Consider the following 20,046-nt stretch of genomic DNA (forward strand, 5'->3'; position numbering starts at 1 on the left):
CCTCACCTTGGGGTTTCTCATGCCAATGGTTTTGTCACCATCATATTGACCCCTAGAAGTCCTATGATATCACCATTGTGGATACTGGCTTCTTTTCATGTGGTACCAATAAAACACAGAAGAATCATTAAGGTGAAAGTTTATTAAAGGGTCATAATTAACAAGAAGGAAATCGTTGCATTAGAACTTGAGCTCTGCAGTCAGATCTGAGATGTGAATTTTGGCTTGGTCAGCTTTTATTTCTGTGATCTTAGACACCTCATTTAGCTTTCTGTATCAAACCATCTTCATATTAAGATGAGTTGGCTACAATTAAACATAGGACAACAGTAATCTGGCTTACATGGAAGGTCTGCTCTCCAGATTTCCCCATAATTGTTAGTCTAGTTTTATACTGTAGGTAACAACCAAGCACCAAACTTTCAAGAACATACCTCAAAATCCAGACCCAAAAAAGAATGACACCCTTGCCCTTCTCATCTCTTAAAATGCAAACTTTATTTGCTTCACATTTTCTCTCCAAAGTATTAAACGTACGGTATTTCATCAGTCTCCGTAAAATTTTAAAGCAGATACAGATGTTCTTCCCTACTAAGTGTTGAATTTAGAGTCAGAAGACCCGGTTGTGAATTCTGCCTCATCCACTTATTAACAGTGGGATCTGCATCAGCTGGCTTCCTCTCTCTGAGCCTTGGTGTCCCCATCTGCAAAGGAGTAACAATGATGTGATGATGGTGGCAGTGATGGTAAGACAAGGATGCCTCACAAACTTGTTAGAGTTAGATAAACTATTGTGTGATAATGGTTGCAATGTTTAAATTGTAAAGTCCCCATTTGTCTTATTATTTATGACCAGGGGAACCAAGCTCATGGCATAGAGAAGAGGCTCAAGGTCACCCGTAGTCAGACTGTGCCCATGAATGTCAAATTGGGACACTCCCAATGGAATGACTGCCTGTACAACCTCAGGAGTTTGTTAACCTTTGGCCCAAATCTGGTTCACCTTCAAGATGAAGTTGCCATTTGCCCCCTGGACCCAATCCGAGATGCCATCAACTACAGTGTTATTCCACACTGGCTCTGTGAGGATACAGCAGTGAGTAAGACGGTGGCAGGGCCCTCACGGCTTATAGCTTATTACAGTCTAATAGAAGTAGAATGACCTTAATGATAGTCTAGTTTTAAGGCTTCCTTAAAATCATGAGGCTGCTGAGACTTATAGTGACTACATAGCTTGTCACATCTCATCCAGAGAAAGAGGAAAGGTAGAATGTGAGCTCAAATTTTCCAGATCCCCAGGCTAATGCTGAGTCTCATGTAACTCTGACATAAATAAGTCACGCCACTAATTCTTTTCTATTTCAAATAGGATTGCCCTGTGACTTCATAAGAGAGTTTGCTTAGGGTATTAGGCATTAAAGAATCCACCTTCTTCATTCCTACTTTGGTAGAATACCCATGGGCAAGAGGAGGTCCAGCATCTTCACATCTGGATGGTTTTAATGTGATGGACAGACATCCCTCTGCAAAAGGACGGTATTTAAGTTTTTAACCTAATTAACACCCTATCTTAATTAAGGCACCTTTGGCTAGCTGAAGTAAATTGGGGGATTTATTGAAAAGCTCCTAGGGTGTCTTATGAAACTGATGCAACAGCTGAACTTGGCAAAGGAGATAACCAAAGAGGCTCTGGGGATTCCTTAGTAGAAGCTGAAGGCCATAAAAGTGGCCTCTAGAGGTGTGCTGTCCAATACAATAGACACTAGCTATTAAATTTAAATGTAAATTTAAGTAAAATTTAAAAGTCAGTTCCTCAGTCACAGTAGCCACATTTCAGTTGCTTGATATCCACATGTGGCTACTGTATTGGACAGTGCAAGCTATACAACATTTCCATCACTGAGAAAGTTCTACACCAGAGCACTGCTCTAGACTGATGCATTCAAGTGGCTCATTCCTAAGACTCCCAGACTCGGTATCACCTTATTTCAATTTTCTGATTTTCTGGAGAGATAACTTAGCCAGGTTTACACTGTGTCTACCAATCAACTATGACCAGGGAGGACAGGCTCATTTAATACAGACTTTGCCTGGCTCTGGCTGGCTACCTCCACTGGGGTGGGGCCTGTAAGAGATCCTTCCCAAAAAAGGGTATGGTCATGTCACCTCCTAGACTCTCCCAACCTGGTCTTTTTTTTTTTTTTTTTTTAAAGGAAGTATAGTTGATTTACAATGTTGTGTTACTTACTGCTGTACAGCAAAGTGATTCAGTTATACATATATATGTTCTTTTTTTATATTCTTTTCCCTTATGGCTTATCATAAGATATTGAATATAGTTCCCTGTGCTATATACAGTAGGACCTTGTTGTTTATCCATCCTATATATAATAGCTTACATCTGCTAACCCCGGCATCCCACTCCATCCCTCCCCCAACCCCCTTCCCCTTGGCAACCACCAGTCTGTTTTCTCTGTCTGTGATTCTGTTTCATAGATAGGTTCATTTCTGTCATATTTTAGATTCCACATGTAAGTGATATCATATGGTATTTGTCTTTTTCTGACTTAGTTCACTTAGTATGATAATCTCTAGGTCCATCCATGTTGTTGCAAATGGCATTATTTCATTCTTTTTTATGGCTGAGAAGTATTTCATTGTATATATATACACCATATCATTTTTCTTTATGACTTTTCATCATTTAAAAAAATTGGAGTATAGTTGATTTACAATGTTGTGTTAGTTTCAGGTGTTCAACAAAGTGATTCAGTTTATATATATATATATATATATATATATATATATATATATATATACACACACACACACACACACATATATTTCAGATTCTTTCCCCTTACAGATTATTACGAAATACTGAGCATAGTTCCCTGTGCTATACAGTAGGTCCCTGTTGGTTATCTATTTTATATATAGTAGTGAGGGTTTTTTTTTTAATAGATCTTTATTGGAGTATAACTGCTTCACAATACTATGTTAGTTTCTGTTGTACAGCAAAGTGAATCAGCCATATGCATACATAAATCCCCACATCCCCTCCCTCTTGAGCCACCCTCCCACCCTCCCTATCTCACCCCTCTAGGTCGTCGCAAAACACTGAGCTGATCTCCCTCCGCTATGCTGCTGCTTCCCACTAGCTATCTATTTTACATTTGGTAGTGTATATATGTCGATGCTAGTCTCACTTCGCCCCAGCTTCCTCCTCCCTGCCACTGTGTCCTCAAGTCCATTCTCTATGTCTACGTCTTTATTCCTGCCCTGCCACTAGGTTAATCAGTACCATTTTTTTAAAATTCCATATATATGCGTTAGCATACGGTATTTGTTTTTCTCTTTCTGACTTACTTCACTCTGTCTGACAGACTCTAGGTCCATCCTCCTCACTACAAATAATTTCGTTTCTTTTTATGGCTGAGTAATATTCCATTGTATATATGTGCCATATCTTCTTTATCCATTCATCTGTCAGTGGACATTTAGGTTGCTCCCATGTCCTGGCTATTGTAAATAGAGCTGCAGTGAACATTTTGGTACATGTCTCTTTTTGAATTATGGTTTTCTCAGGGTATATGCCCAGTAGTGGGATTGCTGGGTCATACGGTAGTTCTAGTTTTAGTTTTTTGAGGAACCTCCATACTATTTTCCATAGTGGTTGTATCAATTTACATTCCCACCAACAGTGCAGGAGGGTTCCCTTTTCACCACACCCTTTCCAGCATTTATTGTTTGTAGATTTTTTGATGATGGCCATTCTGACCGGTGTGAGGTGATACAGCATTGTAGTTTTGATTTGTATTTCTCTAATAATTAGTGATGCTGAGCATCTTTTCATGGGCCTCTTGGCCATCTGTATGTCTTCATTGGTGAAATGTTTATTTAGGTCTTCTGCCCATTTTTTAATTGGATTTGATTTTTTGATATTGAGCTTCATGAGCTGTCTGTATATTTTGGAGATTAATCCTTTTGTCCGTTGTTTCATTTGCAAATATTTTCTCCCATTCTGAGGGTTGTCTTGTTTATGGTTTCCTTTGCTGTGCAAAAGCTTTTAAGTTTAACTAGGTCCCATTTGATTATTTTTGTTTTTATTTTCATTACTTTAGGAGGTGGGTCAAAAAAGATCTTGCTGTGGTTTATGTCAAAGAGTGTTTTTCCTATGGTTTCCTCTAAGAGTTTTATAGTGTTTGGCGTTAGATTTAGGTCTTTAATCCATTTGGAGTTTATTTTTGTGTATGGTGTTAGGGAGTGTTCTAATTTCATTCTTTTACATGTAGCTGTCCAGTTTTCCCAGCACCACTTATTGAAGAGGCTGTGTTTTCCCCATTGTATGTTCTTGCCTCCTTTGTCATAAATTAGGTGACCATATGTGCGTGGGTTTATCTCTGGGCATTCTGTCCTGTTCCATTGATCTATATTTCTGGTTTTGTACCAGTACCATACTGTCTTGATTACTGTAGCTTTGTAGTGTAGTCTGAAGTCCAGGAGCCTGATTCCTCCAGCTCCGTTTTTCTTTCTCAAGATTGCTTTGGCAATTCGGGGTCTTTTGTGTTTCCATACAAATTGTAAAATTCTTTTGTTCTAATTCTGTGAAGAATGCCATTGGTAGTTTGATAGGGATTGCACTGAATCTGTAAATTGCTTTGGGTAGTATAGTAATTTTCACAATATTGATTCTTCCAAGAACATGGTATTTTTCTCCGTCTGTTTATGTCATCTTTGATTTCTTTTATCAGTGTTTTATAGTTTTCTGAGTACAAGTCTTTTGCCTCCTTAGGGAGGTTTATTCCTAGGTATTTTATTCTTTTTGTTGCAATGGTAAATGGGATTGTTTCTTTAATTTCTCTTTCTGATTTTTTGTTGTTAGTGTATAGGAATGCCAGAGATTTCTGTGTATTAATTTTGTATCCTGCAGCCTTACCAAATTCATTGATTAGTTCTAGCAGTTTTCTGGTGGCATCTTTAGGATTTTCTATGTATAGTATCATGTCATCTGCAAACAGTGACAGTTTTACTTCTTTTCCAATTTGTATTCCTTTTATTTCTTCTCTGATTGTCATGGCTAGGACTTCCAAAACTATGTTGAATAAGGGTGGCGAGAGTGGACATCCTTGTCTTTTTCCTGATCTTAGTGGAAATGCTATCAGTTTTTCACCATTGAGTATGATGTTTGCTGTGGGTTTGTTATATATGGCCTTTATTATATTGAGGTAGGTTCCCGCTATGCCCATTTTCTGGACAGTTTTTATCATAAATGGGTGATGAATTTTGTCAAAAGCTTCTTCTGCATCTATTGAGATGATCATATGGTTTTTATTCCTTACTTTGTTAATATGGTGTATCACATTGATTGATTTGCGTATATTGAAGAATCCTTGCATCCCTGAGATAAATCCCACTTGATCATGGTGTATGATCCTTTTAATATGTTGTTGGATTCTATTTGCTAGTATTTTGTTCAGGACTTTTGTATCTATATTCATCAGTGATATTGGCCTATAATTTTCTTTTTTTGTGATATCTTTTTCTGGTTTGGGTATTAGGTTGATGGTGGCTTCATAGAATGGATTTGGGAGTATTCCTCCCTCTGCAATATTTTGCAAGAGTTTGAGATTGGTGTTAGCTCTTCTCAAAATGTTTGATAGAATTCGCCTGTGAAGCCTTCTGGTCCTGGACTTTTGTTTGTTGGAAGATTTTTAATTACAGTTTCAATTTCATTACTTGTGATAGGTCTGTTTATATTTTCTAAATCTTCCTGGTTCAGTCTTGGAAAATTGTACCTTTCCAAGAATTTGTCCATTTCTTTGTGGTTTTCCATTTTATTGGCATAGAGTTGTTTGTAGTAGTCTCTTATAACTTTGTATTTCTGCAGTGTCAGTTGTGATTTCTCCTTTTTCATTTCTAATTCTATTGATTTGAGTCTTCTCTGGTTTTTTCTTGATGAGTCGGGCTAATGGTTTATCAATTTTGTTTATCTTCTCAAAGAACCAGCTTTTAGTTTTATTAATTTTTGCTATTGTTTTCTTTGTTTCTATTTCATTTATTTCTGCTCTGATCTTTATGATTTCTTTCCTTCTACTGACTTTGGGTTTTCTTTGTTCTTCTTTCTCTAGTTGCTTTAGGTGTACGGATAGATTGTTTATTTGAGATTTTTCTTGTTTCTTGAGGTGAGATTGTATTGTTATGAACTTCCCTCTTAGAACTGCTTTTGCTGCGTCCCATAGGTTTTGGGCCGTCGTGTTTTCGTTGTCATTTGTTTTTATGTACTTTTTATTTCTTCTTTGATTTCTTCAGTGATATCTTGGTTATTTAGTAGTGCACTGTTTAGCCTCCATGTATTTGTGCTTTTTACAGTTTTTTTTTCCTGTAATTGATTTCCAGTGTCATAGTGTTGTGGTCAGAAAGGATGCTTGATACAATTTCAATTTTCTTAAATTTTCCGAGGCTTGATTTGTGACCCAAGATGTGATCTATCCTGGAGAATGTTCCATGTGCACTTGGGAAGAAAGTGTATTCTGCCACTTTTAGGTGGAATGTTCAATAAATATCAGTGAACTCTATCTGTTCTATTGTGTCATTTAAAGCTTGTGTTTCCTTATTTATTTTCTCTTTGGATGATCTGTTCATTGCTGTGAGTGGGGTGTTAAAGTCCCCTACTATTATTGTGTTACTGTTGATTTCTCCTTTCATGGTTGTTAGTATTTGCCTCATGTATTGAGGTGGTCCTATGTTGGGTGCATAAACATTTACAATTGTTATATCTTCTTCTTGGATGATCCCTTGATCATCATGTAGTGTCCTTCTTTGTCTCTTGTAATAGTCTTTGTTTTAAAGTCTATTTTATCTGATATGAGTATTGCTACTCCAGCTTTCTTTTGATTTCCCTTTTCATGTATTATCTTTTTCCATTCCTTCACCTTCAGTCTGTATGTGTCCCTAGGTCTGAAGTGGGTCTCTTGTAGACAGCATATATATGGGTCTTGTTTTTGTATCCATTCAGCCAGTCTGTGTCTTTTGGTTGGGGCATTTAATCCATTTACATTCAAGGTTATTATTAATATGTATGTTCCTGTTACCACTTTCTTAATTGTTTGTTTTGGGTTTGTTTTTGTGGGTCTTTTCCTTCTCTTGTGTTTCCCGCCTAGAGAAGTTTCTTTAGCATTTATTGTAAAGCTGGTTTGGTGGTGCTGAATTCTCTTAGCTTTTGCTTGTTTGAAAAGCTTTTGATTTCTCCATCGAATCTGAATGAGATCCTTGCTGGGTAGAGTAATCTTGGCTGTAGGTTTTTCTCTTTTATCATTTTAAGTATATCCTGCCACTCCCTTCTGGCCTGCAGAGTTTCTGCTGAAAAATCAGCTGATAACCTTATGGGGATTCCTTTGTATGTTATTTTTTGTTTTTCCCTTGCTGCTTTTAATATTTTTGCTTTAAATTTAATTTTTGTTAGTTTGATTAATATGTGTCTTGGTGTGTTTATCCTGTATGAGACTCTCTGTGCTTCCTGGACTTGAGTGACTATTTCCTTTCCCATGTCAGGGAAGTTTTCCACTATAATCTCTTCAAATATTTTCTCAGGTCCTTTTCTCTCTCTCTTCTCCTTCTGGGACCCCTGTAATTCAAATGTTGGTGCATTTAGTGTTGTCCCAGAGGTGTCTGAGATTGTCTTCAATTCTCTTCATTCTTTTTTCTGTTTCTCAGCAGTTATTTCCCCCATTTTGTCTTCCAGCTCACTTATTCATTCTTCTGCCTCAGTTATTGATTCCTTCTGGTGTATTTTTCATTTCAGTTATTGCGTTGTTCATCTTTGTTTGTTTGTTCTTTTGTTCGTCTAGATCTCTGTTAAACATTTCTTGTATTTCCTCAATCCATGCCTCCATTCTATTTGTGAGATTCTGGATCATCTTTACTGTCATTACTCTGAATTCTTTTTCAGGTAGATTGCCTATTATTTCCTCTTCATTTATTTATTTGGTCTTGTAGGATTTTACCTTGTTCCTTCATCTGTGACATATTTTTTTGCCATCTCATTTTTTTTTTGGATGAGTGGGATTGTGTTCCTGTCTTACTGGTTGTTTGGCCTGAGGCTTCCAACAGTGGAGTTTGTAGGCTGTTGGGTGGAGCTGGGTCTTGGTGCTGAGATGAGGACCTCTAGGAGACCTCACTCAGATGGATATTCCCTGGGGTCTCTGTTAGTCCAGTGGTTTGGACTCAGAGCTCCCACTGCAGGAGCTTCTGCCCAACCCCCAGCTTGTGAACCAAGCTCCTGCAAGCTGTGCAGGGGGGTGTGGGGCTTACAGAACAGAAGGGGCCCAGGCATGCCTCCTGCCTCTGGTCTCAGAGGGCAGGGGTCCCCACCTGGGAGCCCAGAAGGCTTCCTGGGCCTGAGTGGGCGGGGCCAATGCCCTTGCTCCTCAGGTCCTGGAGCACCCCTCCTGTTCTCCCCCAGCCTCCCTCCTATGCCCCCAGGACCCATGTGGCCTGGAGAGGGCTTTGTAGGGCAGGGGACTGGCCTGAGAGCTCAGTAGGTTTCCCAGGCTCGAGTGGGCAGGGCCAGCACCCTCACCACATCTTCTTTATCCATTCATCTGTTGATGGACATTTAGGTTGTTTCCATGTCTTGGCTATTGTCAATAGTGCTGCTGTGGACATAGAGGAACGTGTATCTTTTTTTGAATTAGCATTTTGTCTGGATATATGCCCAGGAGTGGAATTGCTGGATCATATGGTAATTCTGTTTTTAGTCAAACGTGGTATCTTAACACTATTCTGCATAATGCCTCCCAGAACTTCCTGTTCATCCCTATAGCATCCTGAGATGATGAAATGGAGAATCTGGGAGGTAGATTCAGGGTAGCAACCCACTTCCTGCATCTTGTTTGTTACATTCATAATGCCTTCTTTCACATTCCTCTTTTAAAAATCTATCTAATTTATTACGAACAGTATTTATATTCATGTTCTTGTTCATTTTAGAGAGCATTCTTGAAAACATCCTAATAAACATCAAACCTCTTTTAAGAAGTCCCACTGGGCATGTTAATAGGAACAAAAGACAAAACAAGACACCACCTGTTTATGTCTCTTCATCTCAAGGTATATAACCCAATGTATATGGGGCTGTGTACACCAAAGGGATGATTTATTTTAAATCTAGTGAACCCTCTGAATGCATGATGCATTTTTTAGAACACAAGTTCAGAGGAATGACAGAAAAGCCAGAGAGGTTTCATTTAGGAGCTTTTGTCCCTTCTATGAAAAGCATCTGCACTAATAACAAACTGAATGCACAAAACTAATTATTGGAGTCATTTTAAATTAACCTGGCCAGCTAATGTAATCCCTGGAACATTTGTTTATCCATAGGAGTTTTATCTTCAGGACAAAATCATCATTGGATCTGTATGGATTGAGCATCATCAAATCCTTGTATTGAGTGGATGTGTTTGCTGATCTAGGTTGGTAAGTGGGCTGAGGGATTTAGTTTCCCCCACTGCTTACAGTTCCTCCTTGAGTGAGTTTGTCTCCCCATAGATTTCCTTTTTTAGGTCTCCCACAGAACTCTCAGGTCTTGTGTCTTATGGTGTCTGAACTCTATGCATACCCTGGCTCAGAGCTGCCCTGAGCTGCAGTGCGTCACCTGTCCGCACACCCACTGGTGTTCTGAGGATGCACACACCTGAAAACCTTCCAGGGTGGTAGTTCTCAGCCTTGACTGCACATTAGAATTGCCTGAGGAGCTTTTAAAAAGACCCAGTATAGCTGTACTCCAGACCAATTAAATCAGAACATCTAAGGGAGGGACCAGCATCAGTGATTTTTTACAGCTTCCCAGGTTACTGCAAAGATGCTGCTGACCACTTACTTGAGTGGCAAGTAAGTGGTCAGCAGCATGAGTGCCACCTGGGTTTGTTAGAAATGCAGGTTCTCTGACACTGCCCCCCCCAGACCTACTGAACAAGAATCTGCATTCTACTAAGGTATCCTAGGTCTGTTCAGATGCATAGTCAAGATCAGTAAAGAAGCACTGCCCCACTAGTAGCTCTCAAGCTGGAGCATGCATCAGAAGCACCTGGAGGGCCTGTTACAATGTAGAGTGCTGGGCCCCCACTCTGATTCTAGGTCTAGGGTGAGGCTGTGCATTTCTGACAATGATGTAATACAGGTGATCCCAGGTGATGCTCCTACCATGTGGTAACCATCTAAGGCATACTTTACCCCCAGTTCATTTATTCTCCCAGTATTTGGGAGGAGCACAATAAGATTCTGAGGCACAGGGGCTACTGTAGTGAAGAAGGAGTTAAATGCTAGAGGAAGTCCAGACAATAAATAAGCAGACAAACAACTAAATTACTGAAAAACTGCAGATCATGTTAAGTCTTTACGAAAAAAATAAAGTGGTCAGGTAAGGCCTCTCTGAAGGACTGCCATTTGAGCAAAGACCTGATGGATGAAGGTCTGAAAAGCACAACCAAGAAAAGAACAGGAGAAACTGGGTTCTAGGCAGAAGGAAATATAAATGCCCTGACTGAAGGTAGGCTTCGTAAACTCCAAGTAGGATGGGAGGGCCCAGGGAAAGAGGTTCCTCCTCCATCTCCAGAGCCACAACCTACTGGCTGAATGATTTGGGGAATCCTACCTTTCCTTTTGTGGCCTGTTTACTCATCAAGCTTCCCTCGTAGCATTCTTTGGAAGATTAAAATTTTATCAAGAATTTAATTCACGCTCTATTCACACAGAAGTAACACTTGACTGCTGGCATCAGGTCTCCAAGGGGGAAAGAAAACAGAACTTTCCAACAGCAGTGGGTGAGCCATCCATCTCTACTGTACCTTGTAATAGAGACATATGAAGGATGCAGTGATTTCACTGCCATCAGGAAACCCTGAGACGCAGGAGGAAATGGAGAAGGCTGCACAGGTATGAATATGGGGTGGGAGTGATGCCATCAAGATGGCACCATGGGGAGTTACTGATTTCATTCTCCCTCACAGAGAACAACAACTATTCGTGGACAAGACACCACTGAGAAAATCCTAGAACACAGGGCTGAGACAGACCACACAAGAAGGGTAAGACGAGCAGCTACACACTGACCACATTGCCCCTCCCCAGGCTGGTGCACCACCACCCCAGGAGGGCTCCTCCAGTGAGAAAAGGCGGCCCAGGGTGGACATCCAGCTGCCCCAGCAATGTGGGTAACTTATTGGGAGTCCCTATTCAGAATCAGATTGTGATGGAGAAGAGGGGAGGGGTTTGAACAACCAACAAACACTTGGATCTTGGCCGACTGAGTTCCTGCCTGCAGTGCCCAAGTAGAAGTCTTAACCACTAGCTTCACTCATCTGCTGAGCTGAGGTGGTGGGAACTCAGCTCAATGGGGTACAGGTCTGCCTGATTTGGGGCCTCAGATGAAAAGCTCAAGCTGAGCCTGGCCCCTATACCCCTAAGCAGGGGAGCTAACTCATGGCCCTGCTCAACCAGGAAGCCTCAGCACCTGGAAAATGACTTAGCATAGCAGCACGTGAGCAGGGAGCCTGGCCAGTGGTTCTGCCCATCTGGGGTCACTGGCTGGTCTCTGCAAAGTGTTTGATAGACAGGACTGCCTCCTATCAGCCTTGGGGCCTTTTCTGTGGCTCCCCTGCCCCCCTGTGCAGAGAAACTAAGCTGTAGCCCTGCCCACTGCTGCATACAGCCTCTAACCAAAACCCTAACCAGCGTTCCTGGGAATCTTGGTAGCATACCCTGCAGCCCTGATTACAGTGGCATTTGAACAGAGAACATGGCCAGCAGCTTTGTGTCTGCAGAGTCAAGATGGTGACCCATCTTCTCCAGGGAACTTAGCATATAGGTCTGTCTTATTTGATTCCCAAACAAAGCCCTTGCTGGGCCTGGGGCCTATTCTGCAGCTTGACTGGGCAGGGAAGCTAACGTACAGCCCCACCCAACAAGGAACCCTAACCAGAGTTCCCAGGAATCTGTGTAGCCCATCTTGCACTTCCAGTTACACTGCCACCAAGAACCTGGTCGGTGGTCCTACCCATCTGCAGACCTGGGACAGTGGCTACTGAGGCCAGGGAACTTGATACCAAGTTCTGCCTAATTTGACCTCCAAATAAGAGCCTTGCCAGCCTTAGAGCCTACAAAGGGCCCTGTCTGTCTGGGAAGAAAAACTAATTTGCAGGAACTCACTTCTGACTACAGCCTGCCAACCAGAGGACCTAAACAGAGCACATAGGAAGCAGTGGAGCCCATTTTACAGCCTTGCTTACAGTGACTGACAGTGAACAGAAAGCAAATCCCAGGGTTACCCCCATCTGCAGCACAAAATGGTGGCCCTGTCGGGTAAGGAAATTCAGTACATAGTGTTGCCTAGTTCAATTCCCCAAACAATGAGTCATCCAGACCTTGATGCCTTTTTCTGCTGCCCCATCAGGACAGGGATGCTAATTCATAGCCCTCTCTACTGCTGAGTATAATATATACCCAGTCCCAATTAGAAAGCCTGACCAGAACACCCAGGAAATAGCTGAGCCCATCGTACAGTCTCATTTGGGCAGGGAGCAAAATCAAGAGTGGCAACACCTCAGAGCTTGGGCAAAAGCCTTGCCTAAATAGACCCTGACAGCAAGCCCCACCTGCCAAGGACGTTACAGACTGACACATGCAGAAAACCAATTAAAGTCTGGAAGAGGAGACTACTTACTCAAGCATGTAGATACCAACATAAGAAATCAAGGATTACAAAAAATGGGAAATATGACACCACCAAAGGAAACTAATAAAGCTCTTATAACTGACTGTAAGAAATGGAGACCTATGAAATGTCAAAGAATTTGGAATAACCCTCTTTAAATAAGTTTAGTGAACTACAAGCACACAGAGACAACTAAATGAAATTAGGAAAACAATTCATGAACAAAAGTTCAACCAACAAATCCCAAAGGAAAAATACATTGAGTAAACTGTAGTAGAATTCAATAGAGAGCTTGAACAGTAGATTCATCCATGCAGAAGAATCAGTGACCTAGAAGACAGGGCATTTGGAATTACCCAGTCAGAGGAGCAAGAAAAAAGAATGAAAAAGAGTGAAGAAAGCCTACAGGATAAATGGGACAAAATTAAAGGAAAAAACATCCATGTTATGGGACTCCCAGAAGGAGAAGAAAAAAGGAAAGTATATTTAAAGCAATAATGGTTGGAAACTTCCCAAACCTGGAGAGAGAAATGGACATCCAGATCCATGAGGCCTAAAGGATCCAGAATAGGTTGAACCCCAATAGGACTACACTGGGACACATAATTAAATTGTCAAATACAAAGAATTTTGAAAGCAGCAAGGGAAGAGAGGGAAGTTACATAAACGGGAACCTCCATAAGACTATAGGTGCATTTTTCAATAGCAACGTTCAGGCCAGGAGAGGGTGGGATGATACATTAAAAACACTGAAAGGAAAACACTGTTAACCAAGGGTTATTCAAAAATGAAAGATAATAACTTTCCTGAACAAACAAAAGGTGAGCAAGTTCATCACCTCTAGACCTGCCTTACAAGAAATGCTAAGGGGAGTTCTAGTGGAAGTAAAAGAACACTAATTAACATCATATAAACACATAAGGTATGTCATAAAACTTACTGGTAATGGTAAATTTATAATCACAGATTTTTCAATATGGTAATGGGGGGATGTTTCATTTACAACTCTAGTTTAAAAACTAAAAACAAATGTAGTAAAAATAACCATACCTATAATAACCTGTTATGGATGTGAAATATTAAAAATGTGTAAACTGTAACATCAAAATAGGATGTTCTAATTTTAAGATACTTTATGTAAGCCTCATGGTAACCACAAGGATAAAAACTGTAGTAATTACCCAAAAGAACATAATAATCAGGTTAAAGCATACTAATACCAAAAGGCTTCAAAACACACAGGCAAAAGAACAGGATAAGCAACAAGGAACAGTGTATCTACAAGCCAGTCAGAAAACAGTTATGGCAACAGTAAGTCCTTACCTATCAATAATTACTTTAAAAGTAAATGAATTAAATTGTCTAATCAAAAGATACAGCATGGCTGAATGCATTTAAAAAATCAAGATCCAACAATATGCTGCCTACAAGACTCACTTTAGCTCTAAAGATATGCATAGAGAGTAAAGGAATGAAAAAAAAAAAGATATTTCAAGCAAATGGTAATAAAAAGCAAGGATTAGCTATACTTATAATAGGTAAAATAAACTTTAAAAATATTAAAAGAGACAAAGACATTATATAATGATAGAGGCATCAATCCTTCAAGAAGATCTAACAATTATAATATTTACGATTACCATATATCAGAGCACCTCAATATATAAACCAAAAACAGAACTAAAAGGAGAAATAAACAGCAATACAATAATAGTTGGGGACTTTAATATCCCACTCTCAATAATGGATAGATTATCCAGAGAATCAATAAGGAAACAGTGGATTTGAACAACATTATAGACTAGATGGACTTATACAAAACATTTTATTCAACAGCAGAATACACATTCAAGTGCACATGGAGTGTTTTCTAGGATAGATGGTATATTAGGCAACAAAAGTCTTAGAAACTTTAAGAAGATAGAAATCATGCTGAGTATCTCTGACCAAAATGGCATGAACCTAAAAATCAATAACAGTAGAGAACTGGATAACTCTTGAACACAGAAATCAAACAACTCTCTCCTGAACCACCAATGGATCAAAGAAAAAATTAAATAGAAAAGTACCTTGAGACAAATGAAACTGGAAACACAACATACCAAAACTTATGGGATACAGCAAATCCAGTTCTAAGAGGGAAGTTCATAATAATAAAGGCCTACATTAAGAAACAAAGATATCAAATAAGCAAGCTAACTATGCTTCAAGGAACTAGAAAAAGTAAAATAAACCCAAAGTTAGCAGAAAGAAGGAGATAATATTAGAGCAGAAACAGGGGACAGGAAAACAATACAAAAGATTTTAAAAACTAAGAGGTAGTTCTTTGAAAAGATAAATAGACAAGCCTTTAACTAGACTAATAAAGGAAAAAAGGAGACATTACATCTGGTACTACAGAAATACAAAGCATCCTAAGAGGCTACTATGAACAACTATATACCAACAAACTGGACATCCTAGACGAAATGGAAAAATTCTTAGAAATATATTACCTACCAACACCAAATTAGGAGGAAACAGAATATCTGAACAGATCAATTACTAGTAAGGATATTGAATCCCATGCTCTTGGATTGGAAGAATTAATGTTATTAAAATGGCCATACTACCCAAAGCAATCTACAGATTCAATGCAATCCCCATCAAATTACCCATGACATTTTTCACAGAACTAGAACAAATAATCCTAAAATTTATATGGAACCATAAAAGACCCAGAATTGCCAAAGCTATCCTGAGGAAAAAGAATAAAGCAGGACGCATAACCTCCCAGACTTCAGACAATACTACAAAGCTACAGTAATCAAAACAGCGTGGTATTGGCACAAAAACAGACATATGGATCAATGGAATAGAAGAGAGAGCCCAGAAATAAATCCACACACCTATGGACAACTAATCTTGGACAAAGGAGGCAAGAATATAAAATGGGAAAAAGACAGTCTCTTCAGCAAGTGGTGCTGGGAAAGTTGGACAGTTGCATGTAAATCAGGGACGTTAGAACACACCCTCCCACCATACACAAAAACAAACTCAAAATGACTTAAAAACTTAAATATAAGACACGATACCATAAAACTCCTAGAAGAGAATACAGGCAAAACATTCTTTGACACAAATCGTACTGACGTTTTCTTAGGTCAATCTACCAAGGAAATAGAAATAAACACAAAAATAAACAAATGGGACCTAATCAAACTTATAAGCTTGTGCACAGAAAACACAACCATAAACAAAATGAAAAGACAACCTATGGACTGGGAGAAATTATTTGCAAATGATGTGACCAACAAGAGTTTAATTTCCAAAATATACAAACAGCTCATACAATAACAAAAAAACCAAAACAACCCAATCAAAAAATGGGCACAAGACCTGAATAGACATTTCTCCAAAGAAGACATACAGTTGGCCAAAAGGCACATGAAAAGATGCTCAACACTGTTAATTATTAGAGAAATTCAAATCAAAACTACAATGAGGTACCACCTCACACCAGTCAGAATGGCCTTCATTAAAAAGTCTACAAATAAGAAATGCTGGAGAGGGTGTGGAGAAAAGGGTGTCACACACATGACCAGGAGAAAGCAGTTTGAGCAGTGTGAGTTGGGATGGTGGCAGGGATGTATACCCTCAAACTGAACTAACCTGTGGCCAAATACATGGATCTGACTGCTTAGTACAGACTTTGATCTGCTGAGATGATAGTTTGGGCCTGAGACCACAGTGCTTTAATAATGCTGTTAGATTGTGTGAGATGCACAATTACAAGGTTGGGACAGTGCCCTGTGCCCTGTGAGTACTTAGTATATGAATTGATGAATTATGAAAAATATTAAAATTGCTCTATAATATTAAGAACAGTTAAACAGTGTAGGTTCCTCCTACACTGTTGGTGGAAATGTAAATTGGTGCAGCCACTATAGAGAACAGTAGGGAAGTTCCTCATAAAACTAAAAAGAGTTGCCATATGATCCAGCAATCCCCCTCCTGGGACAAAACTATAATTTGAAAAGATACATGCACCTCTGTGTTCATAGCAGCCCTATTTACAATAGCCAAGACATGGAAACAACCTAAATGTCCATCGACAGACGAATGGATAAAGAAGATGTGGTATATACATACATACAATACTACTCAGTCATAAAAAAGAATGAAATAACGCCCTTTGCAGCTACATGGATGGACCTAGAGATTATCATACTAAGTGAAGTAAGTCTGAAAGAGAGAGAAAGACAAATACCATATGATATCACTTATATGTGGAATCTAAAATATGGCACAAATGAACATATCTACAAAATAGAAACAGACTCACAGACATAGAGAACAGACTTGTGGTTCCAAGGTGGAGGGGTGGGTAGAGGAGGGCTGGATTGGGAGTTTGGGACTAGCAGCTGCAAACTATTGTATATAGAGTGGATGAACAACAAGGTCCTACTGTATAGCACTGGGAACTATATTCAATATCCTGTAATAAACCATAATGGAAAAGAATATGAAGAATATATATACACACATACACACATTATATATATACATACATATATATGTATGTATAACTGAAAAAAATAAACTAGTAAGGATATTGAATTAGTAATTTAAAAAAATCTTCCAACAAAGAAAAGCCCAGGACCAGATGGCTTCACTGGTGAATTTTACCAAACATTTAAAAAAGAATTAATGCCAAACCTTCTACTCTTCAAAAAAATCAAATAAGAGGGAATAGTTCCAAACTCATTTTACAAGGCCAACATTACCTAGATACTAAAGCCAGAAAAGATACAAGAAAACTAGGTTGTTATCCTTCATGAATATAGATATAAAAATGCTCAATAAAATACTAGCAAACCAAATTCAACAGCACATTTAAAGGATCACTCACCATCATCAAGTGAGATTTACCCCTAGAATGCAAGGCTGATTCAGCATATGTAAATCAGTTACATCACACAAATAGAATGAAAGCAAAAAATTATGTGATCATCTCAATAGATATAGAAAAATTTGGATTTGACAAAATTCAACATCCATTCGTGATAAAACTCTTAATAAATTGGGCATAGAAGGAATACACCTCAACATAATAAAAGCCATATATGACAGGTCCACAGTTAACATCATACTCAATGGTGAAAGGTTGAAAAATTTTCCTCTAACATCAGGAACAAGACAAGAGTGCCCACTCTCACCACTCCTATTCACCATAGTACTGGAAGTCCTAGCCATAGCAATCAAGAAAGCAAAACAAACAAAAAGTAAAGGCATCAGAATTGGAAAGAAAGAAGTAAAATTGTCTCTGTTTGCAGATGACATGACTTTATATATAGAAAATCCTAAATATTCCACCAAAAAATTACTAGATCTAATCAACAACATCAGTAAAGTTGCAGGATACAAAATTAACATGCAAAAATTAGTACTGTTTCTATTCATTGACAACAAATTATCTGAAAAATTAATTTTTCTCATTTACAATTCCATCTAAAACAATAAAATACTTGGGAATACATTTAACCAAGGAGGTGAAAGATCTCTACACTGAAAAGTACAAAACATTGATGAAAGAAATTGAAGAAAACACAAATAAATGGAAACGTGTCCTGTGTTCATGGATTAGAAGAATTAATATTGTTAAAATGTTCAAACTACCCACAGGCATCTGTAGAAGCAACACAATCCCTATCAAGATTCCAATGGCATTTTTTACAGAAGTAGAAAAAACAATCCTAAAATATATGGAACCACAAAAGACCCCAAATAGCCAAAGCAATTCTGAGAAAGAAGAAGAAAGTAGGAGGCATCACACTTTGATTTTAAACTGCATTATAAAGCTATAGTAATTGAAACAGTACAGTACAGGCATTAAAACAAACACATAGAACAATGGAACAGAATTGAGAACCCAGAAATAAACCCAAGCATATATGGTCAACTAAAATTGACCGGGGATCCAAGAACTCTCAATGGAGAAATTGAAGAATGCTTGAATAAACAGTGCTGGGAAAAAAGCACCTATAAAAAAAAAATGAAGCTATACTCCTATCTTCTACCCTTCACAAAAAATCAACTCAAAATGAATTAAAGACTTAAATGAAAGACCTGAAACCATAAAACCAGAAGAAAAGATAGGAAAAAAGCTCCTTGAGATGGGTCTTAGCAATGATTTTTTTTAGATATTTAAAAATAAACAAGTGGGATTACATCAAACTACAAAGCTTCTACACAACAAAAGAATCAACAAAATGAAAAACAACTATAGAATGGGAAGAAATATTTGCAAATCATATATCTGATAAGGAGTTAATATCCAAAGTATATTTAAAAACTCATACAACTCTGTAGCAAAAAATAATTCAGTTAAAAAATGGGCAGGTAGTTCCCTGGTGGCGCAGTGGTTAAGAATCTGCCTACCAATGCAGGGGACACAGGTTCGAGCCCTGCTCCAGGAAGATCCCACATGCCGTGGATCAACTAAGCCCATGCGCCACAACTACTGAGCCTGCGCTCTACAGCCCGCAAGCCACAACCACTGAAGCCCGTGTGCCTAGAGCCCGTGCTCCACAACAAGAGAAGCCACCGCAAGGAGAAGCCCGCACACCACAATGAAGAGTAGCCTCCACTCGCCACAACTAGAGGAAACCCGTGTGCAGCAATGAGGACCCAATGCAGCCAAAAGTAATAAATTAATTAATTTTTTTAAAATGGGCAAAGGACCTGAATAGACATTTTTCCAAAGAAGATATTTGATTCAAACGGCTAACAGGTACATGAAATGGTGCTTACCATCACTAGTCACTGGGGAAATGCAAATCAAAGCCACATGAGATATCTTCTCACATCTGTTAGAATGGCTCTTATGAAAAAGACAAGAGAATGAATGCTGGCAAGGATATGGAGAAAAAGGAATCCTAGTACACTGTTGGTGGGAATGTAAATTGGTAAAGCCATTATGGAAAACAGTATGGAGGTTCCACCAAAATTTAAAAACAGAACTACCAAAAGACCCAGCAATCTCAGTTCTTGGTGTATTTCCAAAGGAAATGAAAACACATGTTGAAGAGATATCTCCACCCCCGTGTTTACTATAGCATTATTTATAAGCGCCAAGACATGAAAACAACCTAAGTGTTCATCGATGGATGAATGGATAAAGAAATTGATATAATATCTTTAGATAAGTACTATATATACATATAAAATATAGATATACAATGAAATATTATTCAACCATTAAAAAAAGAAATCCTGCCATTTGCGACAACATGAATGGACCTTGAGAGCATTATGCTAAGGAGAATTAGGAAGACAAGTACTGTATGATCTCA

General features: G+C 38.8%; 1 long non-coding RNA gene across 2 annotated transcripts in view; it reads right to left on the reverse strand.

Moving 5' to 3' along the window:
* Positions 1–523: 523 nt before the first annotated feature.
* LOC132353424 (uncharacterized) overlaps positions 524–20,046 on the reverse strand; it is a 600,229-nt gene continuing 580,706 nt past the window's right edge. For both annotated transcript variants that reach the window (XR_009499025.1, XR_009499023.1), the window contains one exon: positions 524–704. This is a non-coding gene — a long non-coding RNA (uncharacterized LOC132353424). The remainder of the gene's footprint in view (positions 705–20,046) is intronic.

This window comes from Balaenoptera ricei, chromosome 19 (assembly GCF_028023285.1).
Source record: "Balaenoptera ricei isolate mBalRic1 chromosome 19, mBalRic1.hap2, whole genome shotgun sequence".
Taxonomy (NCBI): Eukaryota; Metazoa; Chordata; class Mammalia; order Artiodactyla; family Balaenopteridae; genus Balaenoptera; species Balaenoptera ricei.